Raw genomic sequence first — 23292 nt, forward strand, 5'->3', positions numbered from 1 at the left:
ATATATATATACATGAGAGAGAGAGAGAGGAGGAGGGGGGGAGGGTGTGAAGGCTATAAGAAAAATTGAAATCAGCGTGTACAATGGAAAAATGTTGGTGTGGAGCTCTATGGTTGTGATACCATGAGATTCGTGAGATTTGTCATTCTCTAATGAATAATTAGAAATTTACAATGAAATATTGAAATATATATAGACCAAGACCACATAACCCTAATGGGCTTTACCCTGGTAATCCTAACTTATATACGTTTCCAATTATATTAATTGTGAGCCTCAAATGTCATAAAATGCATTTGATTCTAATACGATTCACCTTGTCTAATTCCTATCCAAAAGAAAATGCTAAATAGCTAACAACACTACAATGCGAAACCCTTTCTTGTTTCTCAGACAATCAAGTCAATAACGGTTAAATATTATGTAAACTTAAAAAAAGATAGAATTATCGAGTGGGTACAATGTATCTTGAGAGAGAGAGAGAGAGAGAGAGAGAGGAGGGGGAGTCGTGTTGTTAGACTTACCTTATGATAACGACACCTACAACGTCGCAAGCTTCAATTGTCAAAAAGTACGATAACACCTAGCGATATAATGGTAAAGATCCTAACTAATTGTCTTTAATAGGGTTGTTGCAAACTCATGACATCCACATGATAAAATGTCCCCTAAAAGCATTCTCAACCCATCCCCTATAATTTTGTGAGGAGAATTTGTAAATTATAGGATGAGGTTGTGAGTGGTTGTGAGTGTAAATTATAGGGTAGAGAGAGAAAATGTAGTGATTTTTTGTAAATTTGGGGGAAAGGTAGTGATTTTTTATAATTGTAGGGTGGAGAGAGAAAACTGTAATGATAAAAGTATAAAAAGATATTATTTAATTAAACTGTAGAAAGAGATATGATGTTATATAGTGTAATTATGGAGATGAGGATGGGGGACGGGCTGGGAATGCTCTAAGTCTTTGATAACTTCATTGGGGGTTCATAACACTTTCACTTTTCAAATGACTTTAGTACCTCTTTATTTTGAGTTAACTTCTTTGTCTCGGGTCATCCGCTCATCTGCGTAATGAATGTAAGTTTAATGACCTCTTAAGCCTTCATAGTCGATACTGCCCCCTTCAAAAAATATGGTTTCCTAAAGTTTCAGTATCCTCTTAAATCTACCATGATCATATCCGGCTAGGTACAAACTAAATTTAAATAATAATAATAATAATAATAATAATAATAATAATAATAATGTTTTGGTCAAAAATCGGTCTAAGGATCAGTGAACCAAATTCGTAAGTGAGGATTGGTGCTAGTATGGATTAATGTGATGAAAGTAACAGTTATAAACGATGAACACAGAGATTTATACGAGGAAAAGCCCTTGGTAACTACTATCCCGCCGGCACAAAAACCTCGGGTAGTGAAAACTATCACTACCAATTATATTAAGCTTAAAAATGTTACAAATGGTGGAATAATAGCTGATCGTGAGTACAAGTCTTTGCTATGAACTCTCAATGCTAAAGTGTTGTGTTTTTTGATCAGCTATTGTGACATTTGTCAATTTCGGGTTATTTTATACTTGTATTCTTAATGTAAACCCGACCCGTTTTGTATCCCGAACCTTTCGATATTATCAAAATGATGAATTTTATGTTACATATTTGTTTTATAGTTGTTGGATCTAAAAAAAACACCCTTTTCGGTTCTTAAAATGCCCCGAAAACGCTCAAAACGAACTCAATGACTAAAACTACCAAAATGGAGACTTGAATGACCCATTTGTAGTTTGTGCTTTTTTGGGTCTATAACCAACCCATTTTCATGCAACATCCTTTATGAAAGACCCATTCAACTTACCCTATATATACACACCCATCTTCTTCATTTGTGCTTGCTCATTTCCTCATTTCTCTCTCAAATTCTTGAATTGTAAGGTTGTTCTTCATAAGCTAATCTTTCATTTTAACTAACTTCACAATACTTAAAGCTTGATGTTACAACATATATATAATATACACTCCTTGTTTACCTTCGGTCTTTCATTTCTCCAGTCTAGGCTAGTTGAAATGTCGGGCTAGTAAGGCAAGGTTACATGGAGGACTTTGTAGTCCTTGTTTATATATTTAACAAATCTAACCATATAACTTGTTATACTTTCTTAACTTTTGCATATTTTAGTTTATTGTTCATATTTGTCAAGTTCCATGGTATTGGGTATGTGGTGACTAGCCTCGGTTTCATCCCGAGTTGAGAACCGAACCAAAAACCGAACTTTTGTTTAAAAGCTTTATTGTTCACTTTTTGAATGTAAAACTTGAGTATTATTATTTATAAGTTATTTTACAAGTTCTATGGTAATTGGGTATGTGGTAACCATCCTCGGTCTTATTCCGAGTCAAGGACCAAACAAAAAAAAAACCTAACTAAACCGAGTTCACTCGCTTAAGACACACACGTGTGTTTTTAGCCACCAAAAATCATATTTTTCTTCAAGATTATATTTTAAATCAATTTTGGTTAATTTCTAAACATACTTGGCATGTCGGTAATCAACTTGATCTTATAACAAGTTCGGACCGATAAAGTCGTATACTCGCTTAACGAACGTTAAGGTTCTTCACAATAGAACTACATACTTGGTTAAGTCTATTTTGATTTGTATGGAGTTATCTCATAACATTTACTGGTCTTAGCTTTATTCAAGCTATGCCGATGATGTGGAGGACTTTGCATACCTTTGAGAGACTGATTGCAGAGCAGGATCTCAACTTCAATCTTCCAGCCCTTTCTTACTTGTACAGCCGTGTAACTCATGGTTCTAGCAGATTTCTCTTCAAGAGTAAACCCTTCCAGCCTTTGCCGATCAACAAGACTACTCATAACGACCAAAGCTGGAACAACCAATTCTTTTTTGTTTTAAGAGACAGTACCCCAAAGGGAATTCCTTACCGTCTCGCTGGATCCTGAAGGGTAGGATAGTGGATCCAGATGATAGGTGATGCTTGTTCTATTAATTGGCTAACTGTGGGTTTGTTATTTTTTGTGCAGTATCCAATTTTTTTGATCTTGCCGCTAACCCGGAAGGTATTGAAAAGGCAAAGTTGTTCCTACCTCTGGATCCTTTTGATAGGACCTTCAAAGCTATCGTTAAAGAAGCAGAGGATTCAGACGATAAAACCGCCAGCTCCTCGGAAACAACGTCAAGTAAGTTAGAATCCATCATTTAATTGTAAGTTTACTAAATAAGAAAAGATAACAGATAATAACTTATCTTTTTTCGGGCAGGTGCACAGAAGTCCTCATCCAACCCGTCCAAAAACTTGTTGGGTCAGTTCCAGTTGGAGGATGTTGATAGGCTCATCTCTTCTCGCTCCTCTGAGAAGAAGCCCATGAAGAGCTCTATCCTCGCGCCGCCAAAGACCATGACCACCTGTTCCAAGGCCATCATGAAAAGGAAAAGAGATCCTGACGTGGAGATCCACAGTGCCCAGGATGTGTTCGATCAGCTTTCGGAGGTAAGGATCCTTTATCCATAGGTATAGGTAGTTTGACTACTTTATTAATTCTCCTTATTTCTTTAGGCTGTGGCCAGCTTTAAGAGCCTATATGATGAGAATGTGGCCAACACGGAAAGAGAACTGGCCAAATACCGCGCTGGCATCAACCTGAAAGATAAGCTCAACGCAACACTTCATGAAGAGAAGGAGGCGTTGGAGAACAAGCTGGCCATCGCAGATATCCGGGCTCAAGAGCAGGTGGTTGAGGTACGGTGCAAGCCAAGGTATGGGCCAGTAAGGCGGTGCTCACAACCAGAATCAAGATGGCTGCCGAAGCTGAAGATCCCAACTTCGACAGGTCCATATGGAATGTGGCTATGTGGGAGAAGGCCTTGGCTGGTTTCGGTGAAGAGAGCGAGGATGCAGGGGCTGAGAGGAGGATCGAGGATGCTGGGACGAGCGGGATCAAGGATGACGCATTGGAGGTCAAGGAGGCGGGTGATGGTGAAGGTGATGTCGCTAAGGAGTAGCTGGTGCAATGGGCGATGATGGATATGAAGACAAGGCCGGAGCCCATTTTTTATGATGTTTTAATGGTTTTTGTTTATGATTTGTATGGACAATGGTAGTGGAAATCCTTAGGATTTGAGATCCATAAGACAATTTTCAAAGGTGGTTAGGGTAGAGGGATCCTTAGCTTTATAGGGATGAAGCCTTAACCGCCTTTGTCTTTTAAATTTCTGCATGAACTTTGACGTAGTTTGATTCGGGTGGATGGTCCACGTTTTGCTGGTGAAGCCCGGATCGCCTTTTTATCTTGCATATTATAATATAACTCTTTTGATTTCTGCTTTATAACTTGTGTCACTAGGATAGAGGATTCTCAATCCTTAGAACTTTTTTCTTTAAGATATTTTCCTGTCAAAACAAATCATCAAAATAGGATATAATAGTTAGAAGCGCTAGATTAAATTCCAACTATCTTGGGGACAAGCCCAACAAATCGTGGGGACGAGCCCAACAAATCGTGGGGACGAGCCCAATAAATCGTGGGGACGAGCCCAATGAAACGTGAAGACAAGCCCAATAATTCGTGGGGACAAGCCCAATAATTCGTGGGGACAATCCCAATAAATACGAGCGACGAGCCGATCCTTGGCGTTGGCCCAATTGTACGCGGTGACGAGCCTAACCTGGTGTTGACCTTAACTTGTGTATATGGTACGTCTACCATTTAATTCGTAGGATCCAAGATATAATTTTTAGCCATGAAATTGTTAGCCACGTATAGTGCACTGGTACCACAACCTCCAGTTATACCCAGATAATTGTGCGCTCCAAGCGAGGGTGTAGAAACCCTAATTCGGGAGATAAGGTGAAGACTTTATAAACCTGGCGACAAGGCCGTTTAAACTTAGGAGAGAGATGGCCAACCCGTTTTTTCCACTTGAGGGCCCTACTGCTCGGCATTTCTGCAACTTGATACATTTGACAAAACAAGAATATAATGTGAAAATATAAACATAAAGTAAAATGTTACCAAGTATCGGACTGAAGCAATTGATTAGGATCCAGGATCCTGATCAACAAAAATACTTTTTTAGATGGATTGCATTCCAAGCCCTTGGGAGCATGTCACCTTCCATATTCATTAAACGATATGCCCCCTTTCCTGCTTCGGCTTCAATCAGATAAAGACCCTCCCATTTGGGTGCCAGCTTCCCGTCTGCGGGATTAGTTGTGTTTTGGAACGCCTTTCGAAGGACTAAGTCTCCAACTTCAAATCTTCTAATTCTGATATTCTTGTTGTATGCGCCGTCCATCTTTTGTTGGTAGGCTGCCATCCTGAATCTTGCTTGATCTCTGAGTTCTTCCACAGTATCTAGATCTTGGACAAGATTCTCGTCATTTTTCTGAGGATCACGGATTCTTGTTCTGGCTGTTGGGTACACCATTTCAGTGGGGATCATTGCCTCAGCTCCAAAGACTAATGAGAACGGCGTCTGTCCTGTGGCATTCTTTGGAGTTGTCCTATCTGCCCAGAGCACATAGGGTAGTTCCTCAGCCCATTTGCCTTTCTTTGCTCCAAGCTTTTTCTTCAGGTTGTTGATGATGACTTTGTTGCTTGATTCTGCTTGGCCGTTTGCTTGTGGATGGACTGGTGTTGAAGTGATCATTTTGATTCCCCAGCCATCACAAAAGTTAGTAGTTCTTTTCCTAATAAATTAGGAACCATTATCACAAATAATTTTAGAAGGAATTCCAAATCTAGTTATAATGTTACGTTTGATAAAGGATATAACTTCCTTTTCCCTAACTTGAGGGAAAGCCTCAGCTTCAATTCATTTAGAGAAATAGTCTGTTATTGCTAACATGAAGACTTTTCCTCCTGGAGCTGTGGGGAGTTTACCCACTATGTCCATTCCCCATTTCATGAATGGCCACGAAGAGACAATAGGATATAAGGGTTCTGCCTGTTGATGGAGAATGTTGCCGTGCCTCTAACAAGCATCACACTTCCTGGAATATTCCATAGCATCCTTCTTCATTGTAGGCCAGAAGTATCCGGTTCTTAGAATCCTTAAGAATAATGCTCTGCCCCCCTGTATGGTTGCCACAATCTCCTTCATGGAAATCCATCAGTACTTCTTGGATCCCGGATCCTTCGATGCACCTTAAATATGGCCCTGCAAGGGATTTCTTATATAGCATATTATGTACAATAGTATATTGTGATACCTTGGCCCTAAAAGCTTTGGGGTTCTCTTCTTTTGGGATTTCTAAATCTTGAATGTACTTTATTATCGGAAGGATCCAGGATGAGTGATCAAGGGAACGATCCTTAGGATCCGTGTTTAGGCTCCCGTCTATCTCCATTGCTTGGCATTCCTCAATTGCAGGGGATAGGACGTGGATGATAGGAATTTTTATGTTCTCTGGGAGCTTCAAAACTGAAGCCAGGTTTGCTAAGGCGTCGGCCCCAACATTTTCTTTTCTTGGTACCTGCGTAATTGTACAATAATCAAAGGATCCTACAAGATCCTTTACTATATCTAAATATTTAATTAATTTCTCACCTTTGACTGCATATGAGCTATTAAAGTGATTAGCAATTAATAAAGAGCCTACAAAAATTTGAATATATCTGATTCTCATACCTTTAGCTAGCTGTATACCTGTGATAAATGCCTCGTATTCTGCTTCATTGTTAGTGGCCTAGAATTCACAAGCTATGGAATGGGGTATTATGTCCCCCTGTGGCGATTTTAGTAATATTCCCAATTCTGTTCCTTTAATATTTGAAGCTCCATCAGTGAAGAGTATCCAAGGATCCTTGGTCTCTTCAAGCTGTTGAACTTCAAGATTGGCTTGTTCTTCTATGTCACTACCGAAATCAGCCACAAAATCTGCTAGTGCTTGTGACTTAATTGCGTTTCTAGTCTCATATTGAATATTATATGCATTTAATTTCACAGCCCATTTGGCCATTCTACCCGACATTTCGGGTTTTCTAAGGGCATTCTTTATGGGATAATTGGTTTTTACAATAATAGTATGGGTTTCAAAATAATGTCTTAACTTAGTTGAAGCCATAATTAAAGCAAGAATAAGTTTTTCTAGGTGAGAGTACCTGGACTCGGCATCGATTACTTACGTAGTAAATGGGATGTTGATTACCTTCGTGATCTTTTACCAAGACTTTACTCAAGGCGGTGAGGGAAACAGCTAGATAGAGGATCAATGGTTCTCCATCTAAAGGTTCCATCAAAGCGGGTGCTGAAGATAAACAATCCTTCAGAGCAATGAGAGCAGCTTCATGTTTCTCCGTCCACTCGAATTTTTTGTTTTTCCTCATGATGTCATAAAAATCTTTACATCTTTCCGAGGATTTTGATATGAACCTGTTAAGTGCTGCCACCCTTCCTGTTAATCTTTGTGCCTCTTTGACGTTTGTTGGAGATTTGAGATTTAAGATGGCTTGGATTTGCTCTGAACTCGCCTCTATCCCTCTTTTGGTTACCAAATAGCTTAGGAATTTTCCGGCTTTGACACCAAATACACATTTAGCAGGATTTAGCTTCATGTTGTATTTGTCGAGGATGTCAAATGCTACTTCCAGATCCTTAAGGTGATCCTCTGCCTTCTTTGATTTCACCACCATGTCATCGATGTAGACTTCCATGGTATCTCCCAACTGTTCCTTGAACATCATATTGACTAGTCTTTGATATGTAGCACCTGCATTTCTAAGACCAAACGGCATAGCAATATAACAATATATGCCCGTAGGGGTTATAAACGCTGTATCCTCTTGATCAGATGGTTCCATCTGGATTTGCTGAAATCCTGAGGAAGCATCCATAAAGGTCAACATTTCATGCCCTGCGGTAGCATCCACCATGGAGTCAATGTAGGGAAGAGGGAAAGGATCCTTGGGACATGCCTTATTTAAGTCAGTAAAATCGACACATACCCTCTACTTTCCATTTTTCTTTTGAACTACGACCACATTGGCTAACCATTTTGGATACTTTACTTCTCTAATCATACCTGCCTTTAGTAGTTTCCGTACCTCTTCTTGGATGATCGCATTTCTTTCTGGGGCAAATTTCCTTCTTTTTTGGTGAATAGGCCTGAAAGAAGGATCAATTCCAAGTTTATGGATTATTACATCTTTAGAAATACTTGTCATATCTTCGTGCTTCCACGCGAAGGTCGACTTTCTTCTGTGCAAGAAGGATATTAGGTCCTTTTCAATGGATTCTTGTATTTCAACACCTATTAGGACTTTGCCGTCAGGATCCTCTGGATGCAAGACCACTTCCTTAGAGTCTTGTTCCCTAGTCTCCATGACATTTCTTCTTGCTTTCCGTAATTGCTATGCTTCTCTCAGCTTTTTTATAGGCTTCATTGAAGAAGTGTAGCAGTCTTTAGCGTCTTGCTGGTCGCTCTCGATCTTTGCTATCCCCCACGGGATAGGGAGTTTACACACTGGTGGTAGGTAGAGGGAACCGCCTTCATTTCGTGTATCCATGGCCTGCCAAGAATAACATTGCAACAAGCCAAGGAATCTATAACACAAAATTTTTTAACAGAATTTAGTCCCCCTATATATATGGGTAATTTGATGTCCCCCAATGTGTTCTTCATTTCTCCACTGAATCCCACAAGAACCGAAGATCGCGGGATAATTTCCGACTCTGGGATATTCATCCTTCTAAGTACTTCTAGTTGGATGATATTAACTGAACTTCCTCCATCAATGAGTATCCTGCATACATAATGGTTAGAAATAAATAAAGTAATGACTAAACCGTCATGGTGAGGATCCTGAACATTGATTCGATCATCCTCATCGAAGGAGATAATTCTTTGCTCGGTTGTTGTAGAAGTCCTGACCGGCCTTTCACCATTCTCGAGTTTGCATTCTTTGGCATACTTCTTTGCAGCTGAGTAAGAGGTTCCGCATATATCAGATCCTCCGAAGATCATGTTGATAACTTGAGCGTCTGGGGGAGGTGGAGCAGCCTTTTCCGGAACTGGTTCAGGATCCTGGTTCCTAGGTTTATTTCTTCCGAACAGCTCCTTAAGGTGACCCTTACAGAGGAGGTAGCTTATCTCCTTTCTCAAGGCTATGCAATCTTCTGTCATATGGCCGAAGTCTTCGTGAAAGGCACACCATTTCGATTTGTCTTTGTGGAGCGGTGCCTTCTCATTTTTTCTTTGCCATCTTGCTTTGTCGCCCAAGTTCCTAACAGCAAGCATCACTCCTCCAATATCTACGGAGAAGCAATAATCATATATTCTTGGACAATTTTCATCATCGTCCTCCTCTTCTATAGCATTGATCTTCTGGCCATTTGGTTTATTGTATGGCTTAGAGTTGCTATTCCTAAAGTAGGATCCTTGTTTCTTGTCTTGAGATTCATTTTTCACCGGAGTGCTCAATTGATCTTGTATTCTTTGATCCTCCTCCAACCTGATGAATCTTAAAGTTCTGTTTCGGACTTCATCTAAGTTCCTGCAAGGGGTCATCACAAGATCTTGATAAAATGGAGAGTCCTTTTGTAACCCCATTTTGAATGCCTCAACAGCTGTCGGGACATCCAAATTTGGAATTTCCAAGGCCTCTCTTCCGAACCTTGTAAGGAACTGCCTAAGGGGTTCCCCACGAGGTTGGACAACTCTATATAAATCACTAGTTAATTTTTCGAAAGATCTACTGCATGAAAATTGACTATTAAATAGATTGATTAAATGAGAAAATGAGGTAATAGAATAAGGAGGAAGACTTAGCAGCCATTTAAGGGCGGATCCAGTGAGGGTTGAGCCAAAGCCCTTACACAAGCAAGCCTCCTTCAATCTTTCTGGAATAGGGTTGATTTCCATTCTCTCCACGATATAAGGCCACATGTTCCCCAGGATCCGTGGATCCATCGTATAGTTTCATACTAGGAGCAGTGAAGCGCTTTGGTATCTCGGCATCGCAAATCGGTGGAGCAAACCTGGATATGTTATGGATTCCTAGAGGTACTTCGGGTATAGGTTTGATGACTCCAGGCACACTCGATATCATATCCTTGAGCTTTTGTAGCTCACGGGCTATGGTTTGGTTGATCCCAGTATCCGGCATACTGGCATGGTTAGTGCCAAAAGACGGATTATCATAAATGTTTCCTTTTATGTGATCAAAAGATCTAGCTCCATAGCTGCGTCCGGGATATATTGTTTCGGCACCAGCAGTTGGTCCAGCAAGGGCAGTAGTTTGCATGGGTATGAAATCGCCTTCATGGACCTCCAATGGCCTAGATTGGGGTTCCTTCCCATAAGGGTTACTGATTTGTTTTGGTTAAAAATCGGTCTAAGGATCAGTGAACCAAATTCGTAAGTGAGTATTGGTGCTAGTATGGATTAATGTGATGAAAGTAACAGTTATAAACGATGAACACAAAGATTTATACGAGAAAAAGCCCTTGGTAACTAGTATCCCGCCGGCACAAAAACCTCGGGTAGTGAAAAATATCACTACCAATTATATTAAGCTTAAAAAGGTTACAAATGGTGGAATAGCTGATCGTGTTTGCTATGAACTCTCAATGCTAAAGTGTTGTGTTTTTTGATCAGCTATCATTCGATATATATATACAATGAAATACAACGGCTAATTAACTACTTATGCTATAATCTCGGCCACGTTTGGTTTACTCTTTCAACTCGACCGTTTAGGAGCGTGGACGAGAAGGGAAGACCAGGTAAAATATTCCTTCTGTAATAATAAGAATTCTGGTAAGCACGTGTTATACCTACAAAAAAACATATTAGAATATAACTGAAATTGACTGTTAAGGATCCTTGAATCATTGAGGATCCTCAGTCTTGCTAACAGTTGCCAACGATACTTGAATTTCAAGGATTAAAAATCCTGGTCCCAACAAATAATAATAATAATAATAAAGTAACTCAGTGGGTGTTGCAACGAAAGAAAAAAAAAGTAAGAAAATTTAAGAGAACACATGAAGTTGGATATGGATAGTGTATGCTTGTTTGCTAGCTTTGACCATCATCACGAATAGTCTTTGAATTCATTTGAGTGATTCAACCCAAACAAATAATAATAATAATAATAATAATAATAATAATAATAATAAAGTAACTCAGTGGGTGTTGCAACGAAAGAAAAAAAAAGTAAGAAAATTTAAGAGAATACATGAAGTTGGATATGGATAGTGTATGCTTGTTTGCTAGCTTTGACCATCATCACGAATAGTCTTTGAATTCATTTGAGTGATTCAACCCAATTAAAACTTTAAGCACCATGTATGAAACTTAGTTAAAAAAATACCTTAATTTGTCTTTGGTTTCACAGTATTATACTCATATTAAAGATAGAAAAAAATTTTTAAGGAGGTAATATTTAAAAATATATATATTAGTTATATGAAAAATTTATTAACTTTTTAAAAAGATGTTGATATTAAAAAGTTAAAATTGACTGGTTTCTCTATTCTAGTATTCTCTATTCCTCCATTTTAAACTTCATCCTCGGGCATCAGGGGCATTCACTGAAGGAACTAGTCAAAGATCCAACCATCGGCCGACAACTCATTGTAAGTAATGTTAACCTACGATGCCCCCCCCCCCCAACCCCGGCGGTTGCACACACAAAGTCACAAACATATATATATCTCTCTCTCCCTACCTCCCTCTGTGTGCGCAACAAGTAACTGAAATCCACTTGAATATGTATTTAAAAGATTAACACCGCTTTTACTTCTCGACAACCCCTAACCCTAGTGGCGTTATGAAATGTAGCGCCCGAAACCATTCATTTAAAAATAAGCGGCTCAAATTGCTACGTTCCATTTATTAGAATTTTTATTATTTTTATTTTAGTTATAGCTTTATAATATATTAAGTTATATCAAGATGAGAGATACTGTACACTCGTAAATGTTTTTTATATTCTTGTAGTGATATCACTGATGGCAATTGGTCAACTCATTATTTACTAGTTCAAACTTCATATGAAATATTGAAATGTTGCTGTTTCGTAATTAAAATGGACACACCTGTCACAAGGAACGAGACCACCTTAAACAACAGAGTCGTTGGCGTCTTAATATCTATTCATTTATATGATTTCTTTCTGATTACATAATATGAAAATATATCGGGATGTTACTTTTTAAAAACGGCTTAAGTCGAAAAAACTTAAAAACTCATTATATCAATTTTTTTAATTTTTCTTTTAACACAATAATATATATTATTATATTAACGTAAAACAAAAGTTAAACAAAAAATTAGTTTACCTACGAGTTATGTTATGCGCAATATTTTGATTGCTACATAAAATAAAAGTTACTTTTGTTTATGTGATGATCATAACATATATTAAATTGTGTTAAAAAATTGATTATTACAATAGGTTTTTAAGAGTTTTTCAACTCAAATAGGTTTTCAAGTTACATGTATAATTTATATATGCACATAAACATGTTTGTTAGATAATCATAAATATATTTAAGCTTCCGTTTATCTGTTTACTTATTATATATTTTTCTAAATGAAATTGTCACAGTTACCGACCCTACTAAATTACAACATTCCAAAGAATTATGGGAGTTGAGTCCACACCCTTGTAAAGGCAAAGCATTATCTAGTTCTTTTGTGTCGTTACATCAAGGGTCTTTTGATCTTTCATTTAAGATTATTTGATATTATGGTGCGTTCGTTTCAAAGAATGAAATTGAATTGGAATTGGAATTTGCATATTATTTGAAATTGGAAGGGATTGGAATTTGAACATTTCGATAGGAATTGGAAGGGAATTGAAATCCAATTCCATTCTTGATGTGTTCGTTTGACAAATGAACTGTAATCCATCACCACAAATGAATTGAAATCGTTTTCTAACGAAGATAACGGCGAAAACATTTTAGTTTTTTTTTATTTTTTGTTTTCTATTTATATTTTGCGTTATGATTTTTATTTTTTATTTTTTGAATTTTTTAGGGGTTTTCTGTTAATTAAGATCAAAGACCCCTAAAAAAATATTCAAAAATAATAATAATAAATTCATAACTCAAAATATAAATCAAAAACTAAAAAACTAAAAAAAATTAAAATGTTTTATTCGTTGTTCTTGTTAAAAAAAACCTCGAGAAAAATATTCCAATGAATTCACTTGAAATCCTTCAAATTTTGGAAGGATTTGGAATGTTTTTATTTAAAGGAATTTGAAGAAATTGAATTCCAATTCTTTGACAACCGAATACATCAAAATGGAATTAGGATTTCAATTCCAACGAAACGAACACTTCATGTTATGGGATTTTAATTCAAATTCCTTTGAATTCACACAAATTTTGTAAAACAAACACACCTTAAAAATTTTAAATAATCATTGCAGTATAAACACAATACAGATAATAAAACTGTATAGTATAGGTGTCGATTCGTGGTACTCCACGTCACTCTCTTTTTCTCATCATTTAATATCACTCAAGCAACAAAAATGGTGTTCCACTTTTTACCGTTGTCCACTCAAAAGAATGGAGATATCCCCACCACACGTCAAATTTTGAGCGGTAAAAAAGAAGGGGCGTGGGCTCTTTACCACTGTCCACCCCAGCATGTTGACCGGCTACCCATACAATCTCATTTTAAGGTTTTTCTCTTGAGTCTTGATATTGTCGTTTCTAGAAAGGGGAAAAAACAATATTTGACTTTTTTTAGTCAGCTTTGGTGTTCTTATTCTTACCAAGATGGTAAGATCAATGGATCGCTTGAATTGTATTTATATAATGGGATCTTAAGAATGAGAATTTAAATTATATGTCATTTTGCTATCAATTTTTATATTAAAATAAAATAATCCAATTACAATAAAGACTTATAACAGAGAGACAGGTAAGCGGGTAACAAGCTGCGCCGACATTTCCTTAAATATGAATTTTGTTACCTTATATTTAGCTTTAATATTGTTATCTTTTTATCATATATTAATTCCTAATTAATTAAAATCAACAAGGTAGTTATTCACCCCCACCACCCTTAGGCCTGTGCTTAGATATTTAACTTAAGAGTTATCGAGTTCAGCTCACGAGTAGATAAACAATAATTAGGATTATAACCGAGCCGAGTCGCAGGTAAGCTACTTGAGATCGATTCACTAAAATGACACACATTTATGTATATATATATGTGTGTGTATTATATTTTCATACCATTTTTTTTCTTTTATATGTGTGTGTATATATATATATATTATAAAAGAGTATTTTTATATATTGTGGTTAATTCGTAGAATGGGTTCGTTTTATTTAAAGAGATTAAAAAACTTAAAAGAAATTTTTGAAAGTTAGGAATTCTAAGAGTAAAGCCGGAAAACATCAAATAGTTAGGAATTGCAACCCCAGCTTCAGTATATGGGCAATTTGATTGATAAAGGGTAGGCGTAGGATACTTTGAAAAATGGAGCGAAGAAGTCTTTTAAATAAGGAAAATTGGATTTAAATAATCTTAACTATGGACAATTGGGAAATAATAGTCTCAACTAATGAGTTTGCTGCTGACAGTCTCATGTTTTAATATATTTGTTTTCAATAAGCCGCGACTAAGAAAAGCTTAACACCATAAGGCTCCAGTCGCCAAAAAGCGTTTTTGCCCAAAAACCCAACCTAAACTAGGGGTGTTCATCGAATCGAATAACGAATTTTCAAGTAAAATCGAATCGAATAATCCGAATAACTGTTTTTTTGGCCAGTATTCGTATTCGATTAAAAGTTGAACTATTCGATTCGTATTCGTATTCATATTATATGTCCAATTCGAAATTCGATTTGAATTCGTATTTGAAACTCGAATTCGAATCGAATTCGAATAAGTTCGATTTTAATTCGAATAAATACGATATAATTCAAGTTAACCTATGCCAAAAATTCGAAAACCATAATCATAATTGCAAAACAAACATATAAATTTAAAGTAGCTACAATACTATACTAGATGATCATAAATTCAAAACTAAAGTACAAATAATATAAAATTCATAATATTCAAAACTAGAAGTAAATAACACCCATATTAGTATCAAGTATGGGCTAAAAAACAATAATGTTGCCTATTAAGTTTAATTAATTTGTAATGGATATTTATTATTTATGCATTTGACACAAATAAAAATAAATAATTATATGTAATATATGTATATATAAGTTGAATTCGAATTTCGAATTGAATCGAATAATAAATCATAAATTCGTATTCGATTAATATACTCGAATACGAATCGAATCGAATTTCGAATGTTTCGAATACGAATCAAATTCTGAACACCTCTAACCTAAACACCACCGCCATCACCTAAACACCACCACGGTTCACCACCATCACCACCAAAACCGCTGTCGCCGGAAACCTTCTACGTGTTAGGGATTTCTCTTATTCTCAACTGATCAGACCAACGAACAGCCGTTCATCCCCGTCATTGTAGCCCTAGTTCGTCGTTTAGGTGATTGGGTGCACGCCTAATCTAACTCAAATGGTCGCCCATCACCATCACAGAGCTGGTGCGACCGTTTCTTCTACCATCACTAACTCCAACAGTGGTTCTAGGGATCCGGCGACCTTAATAATCTGGGGTTTTACTTGAAAAAATAATTAATGGTCCAATTTAATGTTACAAAAGGTTTGGGAAGAAAAGGTTGAGTGTTATGGCCAAAAAAGAGTTTTCTGGCCACAAACGTTTTCCGGCAACCGGTAACTAACAGAGTTAAGCTTTTGTTAGTCATGACTTGTTGGGAACAAATATGTTAAAAAATGGGACCGCTATCAATCAATTAATTAGTTGAGACTGTTATTTACCGATTGTTCATATTTGAGATTATTTAATTCAAATTTTCCTTTAAATAGTATCCAATAGGTGGATAAAGTTAATTTTTGGAGGAAAATCTAAAGGCGAAAGTTTAACGGAGTGTTGGGGCGATGATAATTCAAAGTTTTTTCATGGCGTGGTTAATCGAAGAATGAGACAATCTATAATTCGAGGTATTCAAAATGAAGGCGTGTGGATTTCTAACCCGGATGAGATCAAAGATGTTTTTTATAACTTTTATCAAAAAAAAATTTAAAAAAGTTGATGGAGTAAGATTACTTCGCCAAGTCCTTTATTTTAATCACTATACGTTGACAAGAGATTTGATGGGTTTACTTTTGGGTTTGTAAAACGTTATTGGAAGAATTTAAAAATCGACATTATGAAATTTATAGGAGATTATAAAAAAAATATAAGATGATAAAATTATTAGCCACTAAAAATAAAATTATTGCATTCATTTGTAAAATCTATTTTTCACGTGATATGGTCAACTCAAATTTGACGTGTTTTTATCCTTTTCGTAACCGACCAGATGACTTGGTGATGACTTGAATAGACCATAGGAAGAAAGTCAATAATAGTGACGTCATTCATTAATATTTATAGGTCTCAAAATTAGTCTGGAAAAATTAAATTTGGCCGACGTTTTATTATTTTCAGGTTTTTTACTAATATTGTTATTTTTCTTTATATAAATTGACTTTAATGCTTCAACATGTATTTTTAACGGTTAATGGAAAGTTCACCTTTAAACATACTATAAAATATACGTAAAGGAATTGAATATCTAAGATATAACAGTTATAAACTTATAACAACTAAAGTAAAATATAAATAATACGTGTCCGTAGTTATTTTCATTGATTCTATATAATACATATAGCTTTTGTAATTATAGGCAACAATTACACTTATAATAACTCCCTTAATATTATATTAAGTTCTCATTATAATAACATCTTTATAAAACAGTCTAGAAGTTCTCCATTACTTGTTATGTTTAGCAAAAGTGATTAACAAAAGATTCATGTAAATTGTTTTTTTGTGTTGCTTTGCTCTTCGGATTGTGAAGGCAGGGCGTGTTATGATGTTTTTTTGTTGGGGTTTTGTGTTTAAATATTAACTAAAGTGGTTTATAGTATTTGATAACTTCACAATATAACATTGTAAAAAAATCATAACATACAGAGGGTTATTCCAAATATAAGCTTGACTTTGATCTCAAGGCTCATCCATCTTTTCGATCCATTATGGGTGCCTAAAAACATTGAATTTATAATCATTTACGTAGCAAAGCTAAGTGAATCATACCGTTTATACATACACCCTTTCACACTTCGACTTATGTTTTTGAAATGAGTCGAGATACCTCCCATGTTAGGTTTAGAGGTGCACAAAAAACCCGAACCCTGAACCGGACCCGAAAAAATATCTGGAACCGGTTTTTTTAATACCCGGGTTTTTGATACCCGACCCTAGCCGTAGGGTATGGATAGGGTATGCATTTCAGTACCAAAACCCGCACCCGGAACCGGACCCAATTTATACCTGGTAATACCCGAAAACCGGAACCGGTTCCATACCCGGAACCGGGTTTCTCCAATACCCGAAACCGTTTTTCAAATACCTGATTTATATCCGAAAATACCTGAAAAATACCTAAAAATACCCGAAAATACCCCTAAAAAGTGCAACCTCTTAAAAAATCCAATCTATACCCGAAAAATACCCGGAAAAAAGCCCGAAAAACCCAAAAAAAACCCTGAAAATAGGGTTTATTCAATACCCAGAAATAGGATATTCAATACCCGATGCATAGGGTATGGTTTTTAAAGACAATACCCGAACCCGACCCGGGTATTATAAAGTAACAATTGATATTGTTTTTGATAATTACAACACATACAATACGGCCATATATATAGGCAGTTTACAAGCATGGAAAGAAGTATTTGCAGGCAAGACATAAGTACATAAATTAGGAAAGAAACAATGGGTTTGAATATGTTTGATTTGCATATATTTATTCCTTTAATATTGCTGAATCTTTCGATTTGACTCACTGATATCGTCATTCCTTATAGGTATTGCCAATACCCGATTTTCCAATACCCGGTCATACCCGAACCTGGTTCCATATCCGAACTCGGGTATTTGAAAAACCCGATTTGTGCACCTTTAGTTAGGTTAGTATTGAGCCGGTGCTGGCTTCTTCTAGCGTTTACTTAGTGTTAGCGCCTATAAACTTCAATTTCACATGCAATATGTACATTATCATACCAATACTCATGTTGGCCCAACTTATGTGAACCAAGCTTGTACGGTCAATTATAACCCATTTGAGATTCTTTTATCTCAATCACACACGTCAAGTTCACAAAGCACTTTTGTGAGATTCGTGGTTTCAGTTATACAAATCAAATTTACTACCTTTTTAGTTTTTATGTGATATTCACTCATGCCTTCCGGTTCATTTGTGAAGTTCTTAGACTTACATATATATAATCAATGGCTGAGTGAGCGTACACCCTGAATCAACCACCCGTTCAATACATGAAATAACTCGCTTGAAAACCATCCCGATGCATAATGATCTTTCTCTGTGTGTATACATTAATTGAGTCATGAATTATGATTTAGTGATATTCGTTATATAAATTTGACGTCATAAATAGTGAACCCAAGTATTTTTTGCCAAGTACGCAAATAAAATAAATACCACGTGATTCATTTCGTGTATGTATTAAACGTTGTCAACTGATTGTGTGTCTGTTGATGATAATCTTGTTGTACTACGCATTTTAGCCATAATATACACATATTTGTTCTTTGAAATTTCTATGTAAAACACTTTAAAAAATTCCTTACTTTATGATTTTATGGTATGCTAGTTATAATTTTATAATTACAATATCATAATGACATTTTGAAAGGTTTCATTTCTTAGACTATGTGCATGACTTTTGATTCGTTACGACACATACACTTTTGTACAATATATATATATATATATATTTTTTTCTGAAGAGCAGTATTGTATAATATATCAAGTTCATATTTTAAATATGTTAATTTGTTTTTAACAGAAGATGCTTCGATATCTAATAAACATTTTAAATCTCAAAATAGGTATAAAACGGATTTTATGTCCTAAAACTTTCAAGGTTCTAATCTATCCACTTTTTTTAATAATCACATCACTCCGTCAATCAAATCTACGTATGATCACATTCAGGGCCCTATACGTATCATTTTGGATTAGATAAAATAAATAGGGCAATTAAATATCCAAACGGATTTATATCTACGAATTTTATAAATGTAGATTATTACTATTGTTTGTTAAGGAAACCATATTTGGATACGAAATGATTTACCTTTTCACTTTAATCAGATTTTATGTTATAAAGAGAGTAATTTATCCGAAATAAAAGGTGTTACCGCCAAGTGCCCACACACAATATCCACGTCATCATTCTCTTAGCCGCCCAAAACGTTATAAATACCCTTCATCCCCTCTTCATTAATTCACATAAACTCATCTTCATCTTCTTCCTCTTCTTCTTCTTCTTCATTCTAACATGGAATCCGCCATGAAAACAGATAACAAACAAGCACCGCTGCAACTGCAGCACCACGAGCTCCCACAACGCCCCCATATGGCAAATAATAATGGTCGCCGCCATAGCAGCCGGTGTCCAGTTCGGCTGGGCTTTGCAACTCTCCTTACTCACCCCTTACGTCCAACTCATCGGCGTGCCCCATACATGGTCCTCCTTCATCTGGCTTTGCGGTCCCATATCCGGCTTGATCGTGCAACCCATTGTCGGGTATTACAGCGATAGATGCACTTCCCGCTTCGGCCGTCGTCGCCCGTTCATCGCGGGCGGCGCTTTGCTTGTCGCCATAGCCGTATTCCTCATCGGCTATGCAGCTGATATCGGAGTATCCACCGGCGACAAGATAGGCGCGCCGACTAAACCCCGCGCCATATCTATTTTTGTAGTCGGGTTTTGGATACTGGACGTCGCCAACAACACCTTGCAGGGCCCCTGCAGGGCGTTGCTGGCAGACTTAGCCGGTTCGAATTCCAGTAAAATTTGAACCGGGAACCTATGTTTGCGTTCTTCATGGGTGTAGGGAACGTGCTGGGATACTCAGCCGGGTCCTACACCCATCTGTACAAAATCGCCCCGTTTACCAAAACGGACGCGTGTGACGTGTACAGCGCGAATTTGAAAACTTGTTTTTTCATTTCCATCGCGCTCTTGGTGTCGATCATGATACTGGCTCTTTCGACTGTGTCAGAAGACCCGTTCGTGCCCGAACCGGTCGACCCCAAGAAGTCGACCGGTAAGCATTTGGTGTTTTTCGGAGAAATGTTTGGTGCTCTAAAAGAGTTGTCACGACCGATGTGGATATTATTATTGGTAACATGCTTAAACTGGATTGCATGGATTCCATTCTTGTTATACGACACCGACTGGATGGGTAAAGAGGTGTACGGTGGTAAGGTTGGCCAAGGACAGTTGTATAACCGCGGTGTGCGAGCCGGGGCTTTGGGTTTGATGCTTAACTCGGTGGTTTCGGGTTTGGCTTCGCTTTGTATCGAGCATTTGGCTCGGTGGCTAGGCGGGGTGAAGCGGTTGTGGGGTGGTGTGAATTTTTTGTTGGCGGTGTGTTTAGCGATGACGGTTTTGGTGACGAAGATAGCGGAGTCGTCACGGGAGTTCACGGCGGCCGGTGATGTTCGGCCGCCGAGCTCCGGTGTTGTTGGCGGAGCTTTGACTATTTTCGCAGTGCTTGGTGCCCCACTAGCAGTGAGTGATTCGACCGTTTTCTTTCTCATGCAAACTTGATTTATTACTCAATTTATTAACTGGTCAACTTATTTATTTTTTATTAATAGTTTTAAAAATTATCTTATCATGAACATATGAGTATATTTACATGCATAATAAAATATTAAATATATGTGCATGTGTGTGTGAATATAAATATTATGATTGCAACAAAAGTATTTATATACACAAAATATTGCAAACTTAAAGTATAAAATATATATGCATGTATATGGGAATATAAGTATAATGATTTTAATATTACACTGTTTTGAATTTATAAAAAGTTGTTCTTTTTTAGAATAATTTTAGTTATGTATTAAATAAAAAAATAAAAAATTCGTCATTATCCGAATATAAGTTTATGGTTTTTATTTTCGGAATATTTATGAAAGATTAGTAACAAGTTAAAAGGGGAATGGACGGAATAAATTGGATAACTACTTATTTATGGAATATATTCTTAAAAATAAAAGTTAATATTCTAGGAATCCATTAAAAGAAGTGATTTCAATTTTTCGATTCAATTTTTGATTTATAGATAAGATTATGTTTGTAATAGTTTTTATATTTAAATTTTAACTTGGCTTTTTTGTTGTATGTTTCAGGTGACTTTTAGTGTCTCTTGTGCTCTAGCTTCGATCTTTTTTAATAACTCTGGTGCTGGACAAGGTAAATTAAAACTTTTGATTTTTTAATAAAACTTCTAAAAATAAAAAAGAATATGTTTTTTAAATTTCTAACTATTAATTCCAATTTTATTACTTATAGGTCTATCACTCGGTGTTTTGAATCTTGCAATCGTCATACCTCAGGTACAAACCATGTTTTCAAAGATTTGTATATAATATTGTCAGGTGTCACATAATAACGTTATGAGTGTGAGTGGAGTGTTTGACTTGCATATCTATAATTTTCTTGACGCGGTCTCTCGATAATTGCACAATGGTGATCCGTGACACAACATTGCGGGCGCCATAATAATGTTCCATATATTTTTTTATACAACTATAACAAATTATTGAAGATTCTGATAATATATATTTATCTTTATTATATACATGTAAAATCACTTTTTGTTCTAAAAGTCCAAAATGTCCCTTGTATTTTTGTGTGGAATTTAATACTGGTACCTCTAAGACCAAAACGGGCCCCAATGTTTCTTGGTTTCTGTAATTTACATAGTCTAGTTACAATTGGACTCATTCATGACTTCTATACCACAATCCAAAAGTAAGTTTTGTACGTATGTATATCTATACACATATACATATACATACATTTTTGCATGTATGTGTGTATATAAGTATGAATATATATAAAAAATTGAGCTTTTTACCAAACAAATTTTGCCATCTAGTGGGAACATGTACATTACTTTTTCACCATCCAATAATAGGACCAAAACATGTGTAGCATCATCACCCACACCATTATTTGACTTCTTTTGAGCTAATACGAACACATGGTACGGGTTGGTGAATGGTCCCATAAGAATGAATCTGGGCCCGGGTTAGGTTGGAGTTGGACCGAATCATTTTCTTTAACAAACATATGATAGTGGCAAATAACATTAGTATTGAAACACAATTTAACTTTATTTTCATTCAACAGATGGTGGTATCAGTACTAAGTGGACCATGGGATGCGTTATTCGGTGGTGGCAACTTACCCGCGTTCATGGTGGGAGCGGTGGCAGCTGCAGCCAGTGGAATCTTTGCGCTCACTATGCTTCCTTCACCACCTCCAGACGTCGTGCTTTCAAAGGTTTCGGGTGGTGGGATGCATTAGAGTATCTAACTAAGTCTAACTCAAAAGGTCCCGGTCGAGTCAAGTCGAGTCGAGTCTGATTGGGACATGATTTAGGTTAAAAAAAAGGTTGTATTTTTATTTGGATGTTGGATTTTGTGCATATATGCAAAGAAAGCATGATGCAGAGAAATCATTAGTGATTCATGCATATGTGGTGTTCATGTTTAAGAGAACGTTATGCCATTCCTCCATTATTTGTGTGAGACACCACTTCATGCTTGATGGGATTTGAGTCTTTTGTTTTTTTTTTTCATGCATACAACAAGTTGCTTCAAGAATACAACTCAAGTGTGTTTTTCTTGGCACTAATAATATGTTTAGCTTCTTTATTTTCATGTATTGTTTCTTTAGTCACTAAAGGGAAGTGCCATTAAGTGATGTCATATGGTGTTCTAGCAAATACAGAGACCACTAAACCATATAGACCACAATATTAATACAAATAAAATGGGAAATGAACAACCTTTTGAAGTTACAAAGTGATATTGATGTAATTTCTTATTTTTTTAAAAACTTACGTACTTATTGATTCTATGACTCCATTTTTCTTTTTGAGGACATAAGCAAATGAATAATTTCAATTATTGATACTATGCTTGATTTTTGAAGGAAGATTTTAATGTTATTTTCTTGTCTTTTTTTAACAAAGCTTTGTAGGGTTAAGTCCCATCATAAATATATTTTTGCAAGTATTTACAGTTTTAAAAAGTTTGTAGACAAAAAAATGTCAATTCCATTTGTAGCTGTAATTTGAGCATCTT

At 36.3% G+C, this 23292-nt stretch overlaps 1 pseudogene across 1 annotated transcript; it reads left to right on the top strand.

Moving 5' to 3' along the window:
* Window positions 1-19455: 19455 nt before the first annotated feature.
* On the top strand, window positions 19456-22754 carry LOC143542552 (sucrose transport protein-like; annotated as a pseudogene). The gene is made up of 4 exons (XR_013136919.1): window positions 19456-20698; window positions 21328-21391; window positions 21491-21534; window positions 22334-22754. The product of XR_013136919.1 is annotated as a sucrose transport protein-like (transcript).
* Window positions 22755-23292: the final 538 nt, after the last annotated feature.

This window comes from Bidens hawaiensis, unplaced genomic scaffold, assembly GCF_021521415.1.
Source record: "Bidens hawaiensis isolate Kalapana, Puna unplaced genomic scaffold, B.hawaiensis_p1.1 tig00012897_1, whole genome shotgun sequence".
Classification (NCBI taxonomy): Eukaryota; Viridiplantae; Streptophyta; class Magnoliopsida; order Asterales; family Asteraceae; genus Bidens; species Bidens hawaiensis.